Source organism: Dryobates pubescens, chromosome 1, assembly GCF_014839835.1.
Source record: "Dryobates pubescens isolate bDryPub1 chromosome 1, bDryPub1.pri, whole genome shotgun sequence".
In the NCBI taxonomy this organism is placed as follows: Eukaryota; Metazoa; Chordata; class Aves; order Piciformes; family Picidae; genus Dryobates; species Dryobates pubescens.
Genome location: NC_071612.1, coordinates 38352200 through 38361408, shown reverse-complemented (window position 1 = coordinate 38361408; position 9209 = coordinate 38352200).

Below are 9209 nucleotides of genomic sequence, written 5' to 3'. Positions count from 1 at the left end.
CTCTGGGAAAGGGTTATCCATAAGCAACCAGTTCCAGTGCCTCAGCACCCTAACTGTAAAGAATTTCTTTCTAATCTCTAGTCTAGAGTTATGTGTCTTCTCTTTACCCTGTGCTTTTACAGGTACTAGAATGCAATGATTCATATGGGATCATATGAATGTAGAAAAAGGAACTGATGAAGACTGACTCTACATAAATTCTATATAATTTTATCCCTGCCTTTGCTTTCTTTCTGCTCAAAACATTATTTATTAACTTGATGAAAGATTAATAGGCCCAAATATAGATCATTATATAAAATTTACCCAAAAAATGCATGAATCATCTGAAGTTCTCTCAGTGCTTGATGCTGTAAGGAATTAAAAAAACCCAAACCCCTACAGAAGAACATGAACCCTAACCTACATTATGCAAAATTATGTAAATCAAGGAAAGAAGTAAAGAAAAATCACTCTGCAAATACAGCTCACATGTTATTGCAAAGCAATTAAATCACTATATAACCCTTAGTAAAAATGGGGCAGTAGATAATTAGAAATGCTAATGTTAAGGAATTTTAGACTTTGCTCATATTTTTAACTGCTAATTGCTGCAATTAAAAAATAAGGATTTTGCTTTAATTTTCTTACCAAAGAGTTCAGAACTGAAACACATTTTGAAGCCATCACTTCTGAAGAGGAATGCTGAATCAGCTGTGTGAAATACCATCTCAAATTCAGTCATATTAGCTTGTTTTTTTAAGGAGGAATCATCCCCTCTGGACAAAAGAAATATATAATAAAAGCAAGGCCTGTGCATTCTTAAATTGAAGAAATCAAATTTCAGTGTCATTAATTAAAGTTCACCATTACAACATTACACAATTCATACAGTGTTATTGTATGAACAAGAACAAGCAAAAATGCTAATTAATGACTAGTTAATAGAGATTAAGATGGAGAAAGGTCCATGTTACAAAAACCCAGAGCATGACTAATGCAACAGTGTGGTGCCGCCAGACTTTCCACAGCTTTTTATAATGAGAATTTGAAGTCTGATTTAAAGGGATAAATGGAAGGTGGAATTATTTTGTAGATCCAGAATAGCATAGGGCCCTCCAAAGGTCATCTCGTCCAACCCCCCTCCAGTGCACAGGGACATCCTCCATTAGATCAGGTTGCCCAGAGCCCTGTTGAGCCTGACATTGAATATTCCCTAGGATGGGGCCTAAACTACTTCCCTGGGTAACCTGCTCCAATATTCCACTACCCTCATGGTAAAGAACTTGTTCCTAACATCCCATCTAGATCTACTCTTTTCTAATTTAAACTTATTGTCCCTAGTCCTGTGACTACAGGCCTTTGTGAACAGTCCTTTTCCAACCTTATTATAAGCCCCCTTCAGGTGCTTGAAAGCCTTCATTAGATCTCTGGAGTCTTTTCTTCAGGCTGAACAGCCCCAGCTCCCTCAGCCTGTCCTTGTGGGAGAGGTGTTCCAGCCCCCTGATCATTTCTGTGGCCCTCCTCTCGCCCTCTCCATCATGTCTACATCCTTCTTGTGTTGAGAAGTCACAGATTATCACAGAATCAGAGAATGGTTTGGGTAGGAAGGGACCTTCAAGATTATCTAGTTCCAACTTCCCTGCCATGGGCCGGGACACCTCCTACTAGACCAGGTTTTGAACACTTCCAGGCATGAAGCCTCCAGAACTTCTCTGGGTAACCTATTTCAGTGCCTCATCACCCTAATGGGAAGAAATTTGTCCTAATGTTTCATCTCAGTCGAGCTTCCTCTAGTATGAAGCCATCACCCTTCATGTGGAGATTACTTCCAAAGCAATTTCCATACTCAGTAGTATGGCATTAACAAACTAATCCATTTTTAACATCTGCTATTATATATTTTAAAAATTATTATGATGGTGAAAGTTTTTGGCATATTAAAAGAGAAAGAAAGACAGAAAAAAATCAGGTTTGTTTTCATTTTACATAACATAACCATCTCAGCAAAAGCTTCAAAACCTGTAAGCAAAAATGATAAAAATTAATATAATATGTTTTCAAAGCCAATAAAGGCTTTGGGGATGAACTTCACACTACCAGAAAATAATTGAAAGTGATTGAAAACCAGTTTTGAATTCTTTCCTGTTAAGTTTCTACTTCTACTTAGGTATAAACAGTTAACAAATGACCACAGTATCCAAGTTTAATTTTGGAACCTGGCCTGCCTGTTATTAACTACATACTTGACTGGTTGAGTCTGCATGATTGATTTAGTGACAGAAAGTGATGCTTCCAAAAAATACATATCTACAATAGTAGATATATTCCTTTCAGTATTGTAGAGCAGATTAATTGAAGATAGAAATGTCATTCCAACAAAATAAATCTTGAGGTTTCCAAATACCTAAGAATATAATTGTATCATCCTATTAACAGAAAAGCCTCATAAAATGCTTTAAAATCTTGATTTTTTTTTTTTAACTAGAATATCATTAGAAAAGCCAGTAGTGTGTGACACACTTCACACATATTTTTGAACCTGAATTTACCTTCTCCTTCCTGCCCCTCAGAAAAGTCAGGCTTATCTAATCAAGAGAAAAGATTGGCATCAAAGGGCTGTTTTTCCACTCGCCAGATCTAAGCTGCTTTTTATTGTTCGAAGGAATTATCTAAGAGACCCAACACAGAACTTCAATCAGATAGAGAGTTTCTGGTTCATTGATTGGCTGATTCTGCTGCTTCTGCTGAATAAAAGCAACAAAAGTCCTTTTCAAGTCTGCTCTCCTCAGAGAGAGGTTGCAGTTGTGCTTTCATTAAGCCACTCTTCATGGTAGCGTGGTGCCAGAGAGTGTCTATCCATCCAGAAACTGCCATACTGTACTGCAGAGCAGCTTCTCCCAGCTGCTGTGTAAACTCAGACATGTTCAATATTCCTGGAAGTAAAAGTTTAGCAGCGATGGAGACCTGGAAATGTGTCAGTATCTCTAACTATGGGTGATCGTGTTCGCTCCAAATCTGAGTAACTGAGAAACGATTTCTCATACAAACTGACTTTACAAGTGTTAGTTCTTCTAACCTAAGTAATTCTTATTCCTGAGATTCTTCTACTCACTTCTGATCTTCTTTCTATTTCCTGTTTTTATGCTGAGGGATACAGAGTCAATCAATCTCTGGTCTTTTTTTACCTTGTAAACTCAGGAATCCTTCAAGAAACACCAATTAAGAGAGTTGATAATAATGTATGGAGCTGAGTCATATATACAGTAGAGCAAACTGAGTGGGAGGCCAGCTTGGATGTCTGCTAGTAAGGGAAACTTAAATGTCATACATATATTGATTGTTTCATTAAATGAACATCTTTCTGCTTCTTCATTATTTATTACCCTGAGTGCTTTGCATTTAATGTAAACCTGAAATAACTGCTTAAAATGCTCAATGCTACCCAATTCTGTAGTGTTAATCTTGTTACACTGAACAAGCTTTGTGAAGACAGTTCAAGGGATATGGCAATTCAGCAGTTCCTAGAACCTGCCATACTGAAAACAAGGTATTTTCATGCTGGTTCCCATCCTCATTAAAGCTATTTTTTGAAGAACAGATCTGTAGGATGTTACTGTGATATTGTCTCCTTCAAATTAGGTGAGAAATTTCTCATCTGAGAAACAGCAAAGGTTTCTATAAAATTATTTATTTCCTACAACTCCTTTAAAGAAGGCATTTAGATAGATGCAGAAGAACAACTTCTACCACAAACTCTCTGGGAAAATGTATAACAACCAGAAGATAACCAGCACTCTGCTGAGTACATCCAGAAATCTGCTGGAGGCCTGAGGCACACTGATGCCCATCAGGAAGGAGCAACTTTTTCCAGTGCTTCACTACCCTCATGGGAAAGAATTTCCTCCTAATGTCTAATCTGAATAGAGTTTCTTACACTTTGAAGCCATTACCCCTCTTCCTGTCACTCTATGTTTTTGTCAAAAGTCCCTCTTCAGTTTTCCTGTAGGAGAGAATCTGAAAATGTTTTCTATTTTCCTGTGCTGGAGTATTTTTTCGCTTCTTCAAGGCTGGGCAAATAATTGTGCATCCAGGAAGTCTGATATCCCAAAATATAGTCTCTGAAGACCATTCAGAAGAGCTCTCTTCTCACACATAAATGTTTGGGAGATTACTAATTGAAACTCAAATTTTCACATCAAATATTTATGCTTCATAAGAATTTTTTGGCTGCAGGAATGTTCAAAGAACAATATGCTGGTGTGCTTCAGGTTATGAAGGAAGCTGATCTGATTGTGATCTCCAATGTCATGAGCTGGATTGAGGCTCTCAGTGATGCTAGTGTTACTGCGTGTACCATCTGAGCAGTGCTAGACTTAATGGTTTGGGTTGGAATGGACCTTCACAATCATCTAGTTCCAAGCCACCTGCCATGATACCATTGGCAGAGACACCTTTCACTAGACCAGGTAGCTCAAGACCTCATCCAGCCTGGTCTAGAATACCTCCAGGGAGGGGGCATCCACAGCCTCACTGGGTAACCTATTACAGTGTCTCACCACCCTCACTGCAAAGAATGACTTCCTAATATGCAGTCTAAATCTACCTTCCTCCATCATAAAGCCATTCCTCCTCATTCTATCATCACAAGCCCTTGTAAAAAGTCCCTTTTTAGCTTTCTTGTAGGCCACCCTCCAGTACTGGAAGACTGCTGGCAGGTCTTCCTGGAGTGCTTCTTTCCCCAGACTGAACAGCCCCAACTCTCACAGCCTGTCCTGTCAGAATAGGGGAGGTGCTCCAGCCCTCTGATCATCTTTGTGGCCATTCTCTGAACCCACTCCTCAAGGCTGCTCTCAAGCCACTCCTCAAGACTGTTCTCCCACCCTATATTTGTGCTTGGGATTGCTCCAACCCAGATGCAGAACCTTGCACTTGGCCTTGCTGAACTTCATGAAGTTGGCTTGGGCACTTTTAAAGTCTGACAAAACCCAGGTCAGGAATCTGAGGAGAAGAATCACCAAAAGTCTGCACTATGTAGAAAATGGCAAGGGCCATTACATGCTGGTGTTTTGGTTTTTTTCCCCCCCTTTGAAACAAAGGCTCAAAATCCTCATCCAGTCTTTTGAAGATTCCAGTCTTTTATACGTGCAAAGTTGCCTTTTACTTTAATGTGGGCTGTCTGATGTAAATTAAGTGATTTTCTTCTGACTGATAACAGCCCATGAAAACTAAGGCAAATTTCCAGACTTGTCTGTAAGAAACAGCACTCTGTAGGCTGTACTGGTCTGGGTTTCTCAGAGATGGAATGATATGGCTTTATTAATTTTCTAGCCCATGTGCCAAGTCTGGGACAGAGTACTTATTTCTTGTAAATATTTTTCTTATTTATTTATTTCAATTATCAAGTAGAAGCAGAGATTTTTAACTGCAAGCTTCTTTATTCTGCTGCAATACCACTCTGGTGCATTCAAAACCAGCAGGTCAGAGTTTCCAAGGATGCCAGGCAAATGGAAACCCAAACAGCAGGAAGATTAAGTATCAGCTACTTTGCTATCTTAAAATGGTCACTATTTCATTTTCAATTATCTGCAAGCTTCCATAACTACAGAACCTGACCCAGCTGCTGAGATGGAAATTTGTAGGCAGATTTTGCCAGTACATGAACATAAACTTATTTTTTAATGACTGGTTTGCTACTACAATGTTAACTGAAGATAAACTAAATCCAAATAATTACTTTAAGTACAAATTGTAGAATTAATGGGCGTATTTCAGCTTTAAAATTTGCATTCACTAGTAATACCCTCTGTAAATATAAAAGATCAAAGAAAAACTTGCTATAAATTATGTAGGACAATAGCTTCCATGGAGAATTCAGGGTAACAGTCTTTTTATTTAACTTTTCATATCTTAGAGATTTTTTAGCTTTAATTTGAATAATTTTATAAAGTTTAAAACAAAATGTAAAGCTGGGTCTCCTGTCAATATGTTTTTATTCCACAGGTGTTTTTCTAGGATAGGAACTATGGCTTTTTCCTTTACTAGGCATATTGGCTCTTCATCCACAGTGCACCCATTCTGCAATAATGATCTGGCCAGAGCTGAACAGCTTTACCAAGGAGCAAAGGCACCAGTAGAAAAGACAAGGTTCCATGATAAAAGTGGCAATAGGAAGCATAGACAATAGGAAGTGGGCAGGCACTGCACAACACAATATGCATAGCTGGGGAAGAAGGGGTCTGTGTCAGAGATTGACTGAACTTTGAGTTTTTACTGGCACAGTTTACTACCTTCCTGCTAGATGTGAGCCTACTCAGAAAAGGGGTTTAACTACAATCCTACAGCAGCTGGTGTTCTAGGCACTGCTGGAGCAGTGGAATACAATGGAAACATGAAGAAGCTTCAAGGAAGTACCACTAAGCCTAGAACTTTTCCTACCACACTGAGGGACAGAATCATAGAATTGTTTTGGCTGGAAAAGACTTCTAAGATTATCAAATTCAACCATCAACCTAACACCACTATGGCCATTAAACCATGTCCCAAAGTGCCATGTTTTTTGAACACCTCCAGGGATGGTGACTCCACTACATCCTTGGGCAGCCTGGGCCACTCTTTCAGTAAAGATATTTTACCTAATATCCAAAATAAACCTCACTTGGTCATTTCTTTCCTTCATTTTCCTTGCCTTGACTGCCCTCATCTGATCCCTATTCTCTTAAGCACTGAAGCAGAGCAGAATTACACATCTCTCAGAGCAGAATTACACGTCTCTCATGTCAATCTGCCACTTCTTTCATGCTTGTGATTAGTTGCAAGCTCCTAATGAAGACCTGTTACCTAACTACTCTTCCTGCTTCACTTTTCAAAAGGAAAAGATGCACTTTAAGCAGAATACAGGAGTCTGTGAAAGTATTAATGAGGTGGATGCTAGTGAAGACAGTCAGGGTTTTTTTTATTATTTTTTTTTAATCTTTGCTTCTACAGGTATTTTAGACTGGGAATGTTTTGGGGAATCTCCTTTGGGGCAATCACTGTGCACTGAGGCCTCAGACTCGAGAAAATGTCATTGGGGATTATGACTGAGAGGGATTCCATATATTAAGATGGGGAAGAGGCTTCTTTGAGCCAATGGGAAATGGCTTTGCTTACAGGGGCCAAAGAGAGTAGGAGGTGTGTTCACAAGTGGGACACTCATGAGTGTTTCCAAGGGACATGCCTACATTTTGCTGCCCAGTGGTGATCGGTGCTCTCAAAGACCTGCAAACAAACAGCAGCAATACCTAAATCCCTTAGAAATCACTTTTAAATCATTCATTTTGCCAACTGCATTTCATTATTTCTCTACCACATTCCTGGTTTACAAAGCCAACAGTATCCCTTTAGTTTAAACAAACTAATCGCCTGAAGTCTTGAGAAAGTTCAAATAAAGTCAATTAGATCCCTGACACCAGAGGTAGCATCACATTTCGGTCAAGAAAATTGCCCTACTTTTCCTTTTATGTCTCATGTGCTTTCATACTTCCAAACAATCTAAGTTCACCATCATATGTCAGTTTTCAGCTGCTAAAGGAATACACAAAAACAGACTTCAAAGCCATCTTTGTTCTGCACATGCATATCAAAGAAAACATCTATTTTATTTTGCTGCATCAAAGGCCATTAAGTACTATTTTAACATCTGGGAAATAACACCATTTGACATTCAATGCACCTGATGCTCATCAATGTGGCTTCATTAATTCCTTTGCTAGATGTTAACTTTTTGAAGTCACATCAAAAGTCCAAATATTATATCCACAATGATAGGATATATATACATGTGGACATACCTATAGGTGTGTCTCTATATACATGTTTGCTTAACAGACCATTTTATTCCAACAAGATTGGTATTTTGTAAGAATACTCTCACAGGTAATAATTCTATCAATTATAGGTTTGTAGCTCTTTTAATTTACACAATCACACCACGGCTGCTATGGTTTCTGAGTCTTTTCTCTCTCGCTTCACTTATGGAAATCTTCAACCTATGTGAAAAGTTCCAGCACTGAAGGATTTCAAGCTCTTGCTGAGGTTAATCAAAGTCACTTAAAAGCAATCCCTAAAAGCTCCTTCACCGCACAGCAAATGAATCTTTCTTCACGAACACATTTTAGAATAATGACATGGATTTAGAATCTCAAGTAAAGTGTGACCCTGATGCTCATTAGTGGGAAGATAATTTATACTTGTGGAGCTGCCTGTGGTGTTCAAACAGAGAGTGGTATGCTTCAAACAGAAACTTCTCTTCTCAGCTGCTCTCATCCCACAGCACTACCATGTAGCATTAACAGTTCCTGATTTATTACTTTCTCTGTGCTATGTAATAACTCAAGTTTAGGGACTCTGCTTGCACACAGAATCATAGAATGACAGAATTGTTTTGGTTTGAAAAGACCTGTAAGATCATCAAGTTCAGCCATCAACCTAAGACCACCATGGCTATTAGAACATGTCCCAAAGTATCATCTCCACACATTTCTTGAAAACTTCTGGGGATAATTCATCCACCACCTCCCTGGGCAGCTTATTCCAATGCCTGTGATGATGTAAAACGCACAGCTCAGCATCTCCTGCTTAAAGCAACCTCACTGGATGAACAAAGATCAGTTACCTTGGAACTTATGAGCCATTACTGATCCACTGCCTCACCACCCTCATGAGGAAGAATTTCTTCCTCAAGTCTAATTTAAACTCAGATTCTTCTAGTTTGAAGCAATTACCCCTCATCCTGTCACTCCACACCTTTGTCAGAAGTCCCTCTCCCACTCTTCTGTATCTAAATATCTAAATGTGGTATGTTGAGAGAGGGCCTAGCTCTTCCTCCCCCACAGAGTAAGAAACCACAGCTAAACTCAGTCGGAGAAGCAAGCTATATTTACAAGCATATATAGAATGCAGGTTATATATAACACAATTTATACAGTATTTGCAAAATATATCAGAAATATGCAGCAAAGAAAAATAACACAACAAAATTCCCTCCCTGGGGAGGGTTTCCCTCCCTGCAAACCCCTCTCTCCCCCCCCACCTCCCTTTTTTCCCAAAAAGGGGTTAGAGAGAGAAAGAAAGGCAGTTATTAAGGAAAAGAGAGGTTATTAGGCTTCAAAAACACATGCAGGCATGAGTTTTGCTTATCTCAAGGTCAGCTCTGGCTAGTTTGCTGAGAAGCAGAACAGGCTGGAACG